General features: G+C 36.8%; 1 protein-coding gene across 2 annotated transcripts in view; it reads left to right on the plus strand.

Moving 5' to 3' along the window:
• Positions 1-12,713, plus strand: part of PTGFR (prostaglandin F receptor) — a 42,513-nt gene that overhangs the window by 4,307 nt on the left and 25,493 nt on the right. The gene's annotated exons all lie outside the window — the stretch shown is intronic.

Consider the following 12,713-nt stretch of genomic DNA (forward strand, 5'->3'; position numbering starts at 1 on the left):
TAACAACAAACTTAAGTCATTTATAGTATCTTGTAGGTAGAAGAAAAAAATCCTTATGATTTTTAAGTATGGCCTTACCTCCCTTCATCATTTTACTTTATGATGGAAAGAGTGACAACATGCCATGAAAGAGAAAGAGAATCCTCTGTACGCAGCTAGTGATGGCAGTAAGATGATTTTCGTTCCTTGTTCTGTACCAGTGAAGAAATGGACTAGAGGTAGTAATACAGGGGATCCACAGGTGGGGTGAGGCAAAGCGGAGAGACAAAGGTGGATGAAACGCAAAGGTTGTGGTCATCCCTTGCCTGGTTGTATGAAGGTGCTTGTTACTGATGGACTTTTCCCCGGACACTGTCCAAAAATTGTTGCCAGTGGAGTTTTAATAAACAGTCTTGATTATCTTGATGCACAAAGAAGTTTGTGAAAGCTGCTATTGCAGACAGATCCTGTGGCAGCTGATTTTATTTTACAAAAAGATTCCTACTTTTTGAAGATTTATTTATTCATAGTATGTTCTCACAAGTTAAATTTAGCTTCTTGAATTGTTAAATCATTTAAATATTTCACGATGTTCTTGAAGTTGGTCCTGGGAACCCAACCCCAGGGAGGCCGGTTTGGGTCTGTCGGTGGCAAATCAACCTTTTGAGGCCTGCGTGTTGTCATTTCAGGAGGCCTGAGGTGAAACCAAGCAGGGATTTGATCTGCGCTCATAGTCTAGTTATTTGAATCTGAATAGCAAAGAACAGTTGTATCCATACTTGGAATCACCTCAGCGTTCATTCTTGACGTTTAATTTATGCCACTCGACAAATGGAACTTCCTTCGAAGGATACTTCTTTTTTTCCCTTACACCTTGAAATACAGTAGCTTCTCAAAATAAAAAGTGAGTGTGAGTAGCACTGAAATTAATTGGGGGTTGGAAAGAGAATATGAAGAAGGTGAGAAAAGAGGTACCTGAAGATATTTAAAGAAACATTTTAAGCGAAGGTCGGGGCCCCGGAGACAACCTGTGAACAATGGAATAGGGAGCGCTCAAGGAGAGAGGGGTGGTCTGAGCACCCGAGGTCATCGCTGGGGCTTTGGTTTTTGCTTGTTCTCAGTCACCTTTAAAATTCTGCTTAGTTCTGGCTTTTTTTTTTTTTAAGATTTTATTTATTTATTCAACAGAGCAGAGACAGCCAGCGAGAGAGGGAACACAAGCAGGGGGAGTGGGAGAGGAAGAAGCAGGCTCATAGCGGAAGAGCCTGACGTGGGGCTCGATCCCATAACACCGGGATCACGCCCTGAGCCGAAGGCAGACGCTTAACCGCTGTGCCACCCAGGCGCCCCTAGTTCTGGCTTTTGACTGAGAAATGGGAGTGATAGATAGTTTGACTCCTGTAAGGCTGTGGAAGGTAGCAAGATTTCATGCTCATCGTGGATATTTTGAATTTATGTTTTCCTCTAATTTCTCTTCCTGAATTTTTGGTTTCTTTCACGGTTAAAATAGACACTACGATTTCATTCATATTTTGAACATATTTCTACTGGGAACATAATTTTACTTCTGTGAAACATTTTCCGAAGTGTATGTTCTAGTTACGAATTATCAATACGTCTATGATACCAGTGGATCAATACTTCTAAAATGCTTTTTAGTACGAGAATTATTTCTGTGTTAGATGCATAGTGGATATACCACAGATACTTCTTGATGGATTGATATTTTATTTGAAGCATTCTTTGCATTTCTGTTTTTTCTTGTGGAGACTTGAGTCTTCATAACAAATTCTGACTAAAGGATTTATAACTTTTGTGGTCTGGACACACGTGCCTTTGGCATTCAGTTAAGGCCATCAGACAGCTCTAAATGGAACCGTAGTAAAAAAATTCAGGTTTGGGAATGCCAAATAACACCCAGCGCTAGCATCTCATTTGAAACATTTCTCCTTGTTTCCTTAAATGCTTAGGAAAAATTGCATAGGTGTTAATGACTGAGCCATCACTCTCCACCCTATATTTTAAAGAAGAAGTTTTAAAAGTGCCTCTGAAATCAAGTTTCTGGATTCCCCTAGTCGCACTATAATGCTGTCAGTTTCCCCCAGTGCCCTACCTTACATCATGTGCCTTCTTTCTATGATTGTTGAGTATGAACTGTTGGATTTATAATTTGGATGAACATCTGTGTACACTTTTTGACCTTCTATCACTGTCATTTTCAAGCCTCAAACTGGAACAAAATTACAGGTGCACACATCAAAAGGAGCAGATGAATAATGCAGATGATAGTGATTGTGCTTAATAAGATTCATTGAATCAAAACTTGTCAATAGTGGCATAATTTCTGAAACTATTTAAATTTGTAGCTGATGACAAAGGGAATACTTTATTAATTTCGATGATTGAGTTCAACCAATACAAAGGTAAGATGATCACGTAGTTTGAGTTTTCTCTTCCTCTGTCTTTTTGATAGACTTTATTTTTCTTGAGTAGTTTTAGGTTTACAGGGAAATGAGTGGTAAGCACAGAGTTCACATTATATCCTCTCATGTTCCCCCCCACCCCTGACCCTTCTTTTCTAATTATTAAGTCTTGCTTTGGTGTGGTATATTTGTGACAATTCATGACTCAATACTGATACATTCTTATTGACTAAAGTCTGTCGCATTTTGTCATAATGTTGTACATCGTGTGAACTTTGATAGATGAATATTGATATGTGTCCACCATTGCAGTATCATACAGAATAATTTCATTGCCCTAAAAATCCCCTGCGGTGTTTTTCTTTTTAATTTTTAAAATTTAAGTGTTATTTTTCCAAATGAGGAAATGTGTGTTTTCAGGAATTAAGATTTAGAAATGTACAAATGTAATATTAGTTTAAGCTATAGCTCATTAAAATTTCAAAATTAAACTTTTACAGTATCTGGATTTTATAGTTTTAAACATGGTGAACTCATACAAATTCAGTTAATTATAATCCCAGTTGAAAAATACAGGAAACTACGAGAGGCACTTATTAGTTTACAGTTTCATTTAGCAACAAATTAATACAAAAATCTTTAAGAGTCAAATGGCAATTATAAAATTGTCTTCTGTGTATCCTAGGTGAATCACAGTTCCTTAATAAATAAACCTTGAAGACATCCTTTTGATGTTTCTAGGGTGAGGGGGGAAAAACCCATTTACTAGCTCTTCAAGTAACATTCTTAATATAATTTTTGTCTTTACACAAGTAATGATTCTTTTTAATGTTCCGTTCTAGAATACGTAACCCTAAAAGGAACTTATTGTTATTGCTATGCTTATTTCATCAGTTTGGCAGAGCAATAAATACTTGTTGACTGGTTGACTGTAACTTAAGTAGTATGAATGTCCAAAGATTGCAAATGATTGACCAGAATGTAGATTCTCAGTTTTGTAGGTAAGAGTTAATTAGGCAAATACTGAAACCAAATGGTAATTTTTAATCTGTTCCCTAAGTCAGCAACTGTAGACACTATTAAACTTCAGCAATCTTTTACTAGAAGGACGTACATTTGTTTACCTTCTCTTCAGGAATAGAGGATAATTTTGATTTGGAAAAAGAAGAGTAAAGCATATGGAAAGTAAATAGATTTCTTATGTAGGTGAGTTTACCCAAGAAATGTGTTCTCTTACATATATAAAGTTTGAACTTGATTTTTTTAAAAGATTATTTACTCTTAATGCTTGTGTTTCTAGCCAGTGTAGTTAAACATTTAGTCACAAAGATGTTTGTGAGCGATAAATAAAAAAGTTGAGTAGCTGATTGAAGTCTGACTGAATTACTACAGGTATTGGCATCATAAGGAACAGGTCTTAGAGGGCTTATGGCAAATGATGGGTGAGCCTTGCTTTCGGGGAAATTACCTTCAGCCATAGGAAGCTGCCTTGACCGGTGGTGCCTTCTTTGGTCACTCTGTGCGCAGTGACGGGTGGTTGTGGAGATACAAAGCCCTGGCCCCCTTGCCTCATTTAGGACATTTCTGAAGGGTCATCCATGCCTCAGAGCTTGCTGAGGCTTTCTTGTAACTGCACTGAGCTCTGCTTCTCCCTTTGCCAAATCCTGCTTCCCTCACCACCCCAGACTCCCCCAGAATACTCCCTGCATGCAGATATCAGTCTCAAAGTCTGTTCCTGCAGAGTCCGGCTTAAGACAGTCTCTCAGAAGTCCAGTTGTTCATACATTACCAGAATACAAAGTATATTACAGGTAGGCTTACAGCATGATTTGATTAACAATTGAGCTACATACAGACCTTTGCAGTTGAATTCCTTCGAGTTTATTATTTCACTCCATGAAAGTGTGTGCTGTAAGATTGGTCCAGCAAAGGTCAATCAATTAAAAAAGACATTGCTACGTTGAGAATTTTCATAAAAGTCTGTTGCTTTAGATGTGTACAGTGGTGTGGAATACTTTTGGTATTTTAAGTTAATTTACTCTTGGCAAAATATGATTTCCTGTTTTTAAGGAGAAAGAGTTATAAAAATGCCCAAAGATACCATAGTCATTGGGAGGGCACTTAAAAAACATTGCTTGAATGATTCAAGAGTAAATGAATCAGAAACATGTGGATTAGATTTATATCCTCTTGAATATAAAAATCTTCTGGCTTAATGTTTCTTGGGGTTTTTATTAAGCTCCAAAACATTTAAAGAACAATTCAAGATGTTAATGTGCACAGAGTCTCTCTAGGTTGCCAGTTTTAACTTTGTTTAGTCTTATTTATTTATTTATTTATTTATTTGACAGAGAGAGAGAGAGAGAGTGAGCACAAGCAGGGGGAGCAGCAGAGGCAGAGGGAGAAGCAGGCTCCCCGCTGAGCAGGGAGCCTGATGTGGGGCTCGATCCCAGGACCCTGGGACCATGACCTGAGCTGAAGGCAGACACTTAACCTACTGAGCCACCCAAGTGCCCCAGCTTTGTTTAGTCTTATCCTTACAGGAGGTATATAAAATACCTTCCATTTATATTTGCTTTGGAAGGCGTTTCTAGCCACACCAAAATTTACCTGGTACATCAATGCTATTTTCCTGTATTTAGAGAAGACTTCACCCGGTAGGAGAAAACTATCTTTTGACATTTGCAAGTAGTACTTTTTAAAGCTTGTGTAAATCTGTCATTCTGTCCATCCTCTGTCCTGGGTGTAAGGATGGTAATGCCACAGAAGAGTGGATACAATTGTGTCTTCGTACAGACAGGGAGGTTGTTTTTCTCACTCCTCCAGATGGTGGAACGCCAAAATGGAGTGGCTGTGGTGTGATGGTGAGGGAGACAGAGACAATTGGATTACATAAAAGGATTCATTTTAGCTTTTTGTGCCCAGTTCCAAATCAAGCCTTCTCTTCAAGATGCTGTAGTTATTCAAGTACGGGCAGGGGGGATAGGGTCCCAACCCTACCACCTCTTGGCTGTGACAGGGCGTTACCCTAAGGCGATTTTGTACGTCTGTGAACTGATTATATAATACTACTACTTGCTTTGAAGTACTATCAGAAAAAATGATTTGACCTCCCTGTATCTCATAATACAGTGGATGGCCGGTAATAAATCTAAAATCCAAACATCCTCAAAAAGTCTGTTGCTTTACTGCCACCCACCATCTCAATTAGAAAAGTAATCATCTGTGTTTAGTTCAGGTGTTTTCCCTGTTCTCTTCTATTAAGAAGGTTTGGTTGCAGTGGAGAGGAGCGGAGGGAGCTCGCATCTTCAGAAAACTTTTCTTGAACATTCCCACCTGAAGTTTCAGGTTACCCTTCCTTATTTCACTGTCTCACCAGAAGTAAAGATGTCCGCTAATCTTTTGCCTATTATTCGAATTCAAATAGTCTAATATTTTATTATAATAATCATTTATAAGGTATTAATTTATAAATTACTGGGATCAAGTTAAAATTAGCCCCAAATTATTGAGACTGTTATGTATGAGGCACAATGCCAGGGTTGTGAGTAGTTCCAGGGAGTAAGAGAGAAAGCTCTTTCCTCAAAGAGTTTGGAACTTAGTGGAAGTAGAAGGCATACCCTGTCTGAGAGCTAAGAAAAGTCCTGTTTCTTCCACTTCCTGGCTCTGTGACCGTAACCACTCTGTGCCTGTTTCCTCCTATGTAAGATGGGTATTGTAATGCTTCATTGGGTTGTTGTGAGGACTAAATAAATGCCTGATGTAGTGTCGTATGCTTCAGGGATTATACTACCATCGTTCTTGTCGCTGTTACTATTAAATATTACTGCTGCCAGACAATACCTTTGTCAATGAGACAATTGAAGGCATTCTTTAATTAGTTATTAAATGAATGATGTGATAGTAGGTGGCTGTCCTTTCTGATTTGGTGGCCCACAAGTAATTATTTGTTTATATGTTTGACAGAGATTTATTGAACATCCTACAGTTGTGCAGGGCAGCGTTTTAGATACGACAGTAACAATCTCTGTGAGTTAACCGTTCGCAGTATCTATGCCGCAAGCAACAGTACTCACAGAAGATGAGAAGAGAGTGCATGTGTGGGAGACTCAAATATGAACATATTTGATTATATTTTCTGTTACAAGAGAATACCAGGTATTCTTTAGTGAATATATGTGGATGAGATTATTTTTGATAACATAAAAATGAAAAATTTCTACATTACATCATTTAGGAGGAAAAATTACTGGAAATAAATGTGATCCTAAGTGAAGTAATGTAAATTGTATATATGTATATAATTCCTAGAGATATAAAAATGTACAAATAAGAAACAGTGTTTGGGACAGACTTTTACAATATCAGAAAACAGCACGTCATGATAAATTAATATTAAAAGCTGGGAGAAATTTCGAGTAATGACACAGGAGTAGCAGAAAAATTAAATCAGATAATAACGATTTAATAATTCGCATCAGTATTTTATACTGTCTTTTGGTAAGAAAAGTGACTCAGCATTGAGAAGAGAAATACATGTGGGTGAAATGAAGCATTACAAAAACCACCAAGTCTTTCCAAGAATTTACGTTAAGAAAGTGTTGGAAAGGACTGAAAATAGAGAAGAACAGATTACTGTGAACATTAATAATAGAAATGAAGAAAATAAAAAAAAACAATTATGCTTTAATGTACCTGTTAATTTACTCATTGATTTGCTCATTTGGCAGCCTGGGCAGAACGCTGAGTGTACCTCTAGGACGACAGTGATGCAGAGACGGAGATTGACCCGGGAAAATATTCCTGGGGCACCCTCTAGGAATCATCTCTTTTAGCTTCTTCCTTTTATCCATGGTCTTTGCATTCCTCTCCAACTTCTAATTCATACTTTTCCTTCTCTTTCCACTTTTAGTTTTTAAATTTTATTTTATTTTATTTTTTCATTTTTTTAGAGAGGGAGAGAGGCAGAGGAGGGACATTGGGAGAGGAAGAGAGAGATTCTTAAGTGGGCTGGATCTCACAACCCTAAGATCCTAACCTGAGCCGAAATTGAGAGTGGATGCTTAACTGACTGAGCCACCCAGGCGCCCCCTTTTTCTACTTTTAATGTGGGATAAATATAACTGTTTGTATTTTTCCAGTCTTGTCTGGGAGCAGGGCAAAGGGCTAACCGCTGTATTGCTGTATTGCTTTAGTAAATAGTGGAGGAACATCTGGGCCCAAAGGTGCACTAATCAGTATTAAATAAGAACATTGTTACAGCAGCAGCAACAGTAGTTGATACTGTTATTATGATTACATATTCCTTTATTTTGCTGCTTGCATTTATGTTCATGGCAGAGGACCAGAAAGCAAGGAAAATAAAACCCACAGGAATGCCCAGGAAGGCCTGGGAGACAGATGCAGGAGTGAGGGCGGGAAAGGGAAGGAGCAGGGACAAGGCAAGGAAGGGAGCGGAAAGCCAGAAAACCAGGTATAGGAGTGACAAGTGAGGAGAGAGGCACTCCAGTGTCCTAGGAACTCCACTGGAAAGGAAAGGCCTCTATTTCCATGGGTATCTTTTCCTTATTAAGGAACATTAAATTTGTGTATCATATCCTCTCAAGCTACTTTAAAAAATGCAATGTTTTCTCTGAGTAGAAAATTTTATTATAAAAAAGATACAGTAAACTACACATTCAAATTAGGAAAAAATCTTCCAATTCCCACTCTCTAGAGATTACCACTATTAGCATTCTGAGTGCATACGTTTACTCATCTGATAGGGAAAATATATTGATTTAATTTCTTTGATTAACAGAATAAACTTTCTTTTTCTTATATAATTGGGTGTTCTTTTTTTGTGAATATGTATGTTTCTGTAGATGATTTTCAAGAACTCTTTGGATAACAAAGAACAGATAATGCTAATATATAAAAATAATTATAAAATCAGTTGTTGTAAAAGCAATTGTTTTTCCATGTTCATTGTTAGCCTTTTATTTTATTTTATTTTATTTTATTTTATTTTATTTTATTATTTTTTAAAGATTTTATTTATTTATTCGACAGCGATAGAGACAGCCAGCGAAAGAGGGAACACAAGCAGGGGGAGTGGGAGAGGAAGAAGCAGGCTCATAGCAGAGGAGCCTGATGTGGGGCTCGATCCCAGAACGCCGGGATCACGCCCTGAGCCGAAGGCAGACGCCCAACCGCTGTGCCACCCAGGTGCCCCTATCGTTAGCCTTTTAATTTAGTATTTTAATTTATAAAAGTAGTGAATGAATAAGTTTTTTTGTGGTTACGGCTTTCATGTTCAGAAATACTTTTCTCAGGCTGAGATGATATCAGTATTCATCTCTTTTTTCCTAGTACTTTTGCTTTTTCATTTTTTTGTAATTATGTTTTTAATACATTTATCGTTTATTTTGATTAGTTTTCAAATTATTAATATGAATGTTCTTTTGAATGGTTAGCTAGCTGGCTCAAAATAGTTTATTGAATGATCTTTCTGTAACTCTTTAAAATTCTACCCTTATTATGTGTGAAATGGTTAAATGTGTTTGGCTCTTTCTGGACCTTTTATTTCACTCTACTGATCTGTCTTTAACTTCATGTACAACTGCCATCTTCTTCACATTTATTTAGACGTGCATTCAGTTTATCAGTTACAATGTAGAGTGTTCCCTTTCATGACCATGATCTCCAGTAATTGAAATCGTTTTTTTGAGTAATAATTTATTTTTATTGTGACAAAATTCACACAACATAAAATTCATGATTTTAACCATTTTAAAGGGTACAATTCCATGACGCTTTTTACATTCAAAATGTTGTGTAACCATCACCACTATCTTGTCTAGAACATTTCATCATCCTTAAAGGAAACCCCACACCCATTAGGCAATCATTCCCCATTCCCTGTTTCCCACTCCCTGAGGCTCCTGGCAGCCACTAGTCTCTCTGTCTTTATGGATTTCATATAAATGGAATCATAAAATATGTGGCCTTTTGTGTTTGGCTTCTTTTACTTAGCATAATTTTTTCAAGGATCATGTATGTAGTGGTATGTATCAGTACATTGTTCCTTTTTTGTGGCCGAATAATATTCATTTCTATGGATACACCACACTTTGTTTATCCATTCATTAGCGGATGGACATTTGGGTTGTTTCCACCTTTGGCTATTGTGAATAGTGCTGCTATGAACATTTGTATACAAGGTTTTTTTTGAACACTTGTTTTCAATTCTTGTGGGTATATAACTAGGAGTGAAGTTTGCTAGGTCATATAGTAACATTATGTTTAGCTTTTTGTGGTAACACTGAACTGTTTTCCACAATGGCTACACCATTATATCTTCCAATCAGCAATGTATGAGGGTTCCAATAGCTCTACATTTTTGCCAACACTTGTTATTTTATTTTGAAACATTTTTTTAGTTATGGCTGTTTCAGTAGATATCCAGTGGTAGTTCATTATAGTTTTGATTTGCATTTCCTTTCTGACTAATGATGTTGAGCATTTGTGTATTTTGGGGGAAAAATCTTTCATGCATATTTTTGTGTTTAAAAAAGTTATATGGGTCTATAATTTCCTTCTTTTATTGTATTCTGCTTTTAATACTAGAATTATACTAGTTTAAAAAACAATAGGGATATTCTATCTCTATGTATTGGAATAATTTAAGTAACTTGGATGTTAGCTGTTTTGTGATAACTTGGCATCATTTCAATGTTTTTTGATAGAGTTTCAGAGTTTTTTTCTTTCAAGATTTTATTTAAATTCAGGTTAGTTCACATATAATGTAGTATTAATTTCAGGAGTAGAATTTAGTGATTCAGTTGTGTATAACACCCAGTGCTCATTACATCAAGTGCCCTTCTTAATACCCATCACCCAATTACCCCATTCCCCACCCACCTCCCCTCCAACAACCCCCAGTTTGTTCCCTGTATTTAAGAGTTTCTTATGGTTTGCCTCCCTCCCTGTCTTTATCTTATTTTATTTTTCCTTCCCTTCCCCTATGTTCATCTGTTTTGTTTCTTAAATTCCACATATGAGTGAAATCATATGGTGTTTGTCTTTCTCTGACTCATTTCACTTAGCATAATATACCCTAGTTCCATCCATGTCATTGCAAATAACAAGATTTCATTCTTTTTGATGGCTGAGTAATATTCCACTATATATTCCATTATATATATATGCACACACATCTTTTTTTTTTTTTAAAGATTTTATTTATTTATGTGACAGAGGGACAGCCAGTGAGAGAGGGGAACACAGCAGGAGAGTGGGAGAGGAAGAAGCAGTCTCCCAGTGGAGGGGCCCAATGTGGGACTCGATCCCAGAACGCCGGGATCACGCCCCGAGCCGAAGGCAGATGCTTAACGACTGCGCTACCCAGGCGCCCCATGCACACACATCTTTATCCATTCATCAGTTGTTGGGCATTTGGGCTCTTTCCATGTTTTGGCTATCGTGGATAGTGCTGGTATAAACATTGGTGTGCAGGTGTCCCTGGGTTTTTTTCTGATCTTTGGTTTGAGTTTTCTACTTTGTCTTGAGCCAACATTGGTATATTTTAGTATAATTTAACCAATTTCATTGAGAATATGAATTTTGTAAGACATTTTTGTACTGAGAATTTCTTTATAATTGATGATATTCTTATCTATTAATTTATATTTATTATACATATAAAATTATATATATTTATATGTGTTTACTTTACCAATATTTTGTATAATATTTGTATTTTTTCTTTTTAAATTAGGCTTTTCAGAGGGTTGTCTGGTTTAATAGTTTAAAATTTTCTTATACCAACTTGTAAATCTTATTGTTTTCAAATTAGATAACTGCTTGCTAGACAATTTTGTAAATGTTTCTTGGGCATTTGAAAAGAATCTATGTTTTTTTTAGGTGATAAAGTTCAATACATAGGTATTAAATCAAGATTATTATTTTTGGAATCTTATTTTCTTATTTTTCTTAAGATAAGCAATTATTATTGCAATAGCAATATATTAAAGAGCAACAGACTTTTTGAATATTCTGGATTTTATTGTGCATTTACTATTATTGATACAGTCTAAAGAACTTTTAGTGCCATTCTTGTGAATAGGATACAGCATCATCATAACAGTAAAACAAAACAAGTAGAATTTTTTTCCCCTCTCTGTCATGCCTCCATACCGCTTGGTTGGGCTCCAGAATTCTGACATTGAAAAAAAAATAATGTGGGGAGTACATTTTCTTCTTATATTCTGCTACCTGTATTCTGATAGCAGCTTTAGTTTTGCTGATTTAGGAAATATGAAGTTAAATCAGAAGGGAGTCAATGAATGGAAGAACATGGTTCAGTTTAGAAAGCAAATTGATTTTGCTTAGTCCTAGGCGTTTGCTCCTGACAACCCTGGGCATCAGCACCTGTAATTGGCCTATCCTTTATCCAGTTCTGCTTGAGGTTTTTGTTTAGAATTGCCCAAGACCTGTGCACTAGGAAGAAACTTCTGAGACTGTTCCTCGAACCTAGCATGCTCTTTGGAGAAAAGCTGGACTAGAACTGCATATAGAAAGAAAGAACTGTGTGAATGCCTTCTTACTCTTCATTTCCTAATATGAAAGCTTATTTCCAAATTGTAACACAAAAGTAGCAACAGATATCTTTATCATTATTCTTGTGTTCATTGCCATGCATAGAGAATTAGTTTCTGATATAGTTTAGTCTTTATGTGTTTCTATAACTACATATTTTTGTGACTGACAATTTCAGTATTTCTTTCGTACACTATTTTTGAATTGAAAAATTACCTGATGTACCAAAGAATTTTTGAAAATTCCAGAGTCTTTTTTTTTTTTTAAAGATTTTATTTATTTATTTGACAGAGAGAGAGACAGCCAGCGAGAGAAGGAACACAAGCAGGGGGAGTGGGAGAGGAAGAAGCAGGCTCCCAGTGGAGCAGGGAGCCCAATGGGGGCTTGATCCCAGGACTGGGATCGCACCCTGGGCTGAAGGCAGACGCTTAATGATTGAGCCACCGAGGCGCCCCAGAAAATTCCGGAGTCTTAGTAACCTTTAATAGCATGAGGGGATTTTGAAATGATTGTAGGATGTGTGGTGATTCTTTTCTCTACTGAAAGTCCAAAGACAGCTAAGGCAGACTGTTTCTTATTTCAAAGGAATATAAAGAATTGCTGGGGGGGGGGGGAGGGCGGAGAAAAACATACCAAGCAGTTCTAAATGCATGGCAGTTAGAAGAGATCTTTGTTTTGTTAGTTCATCCCTTGAAGCTTATAGCAGGCTGATCTATGGATATGGGGGCTGAA

The sequence above is a fragment of the Ursus americanus genome, chromosome 12, assembly GCF_024610735.1.
Source record: "Ursus americanus isolate L20-20 chromosome 12, mUrsAme1.1.p, whole genome shotgun sequence".
Classification (NCBI taxonomy): Eukaryota; Metazoa; Chordata; class Mammalia; order Carnivora; family Ursidae; genus Ursus; species Ursus americanus.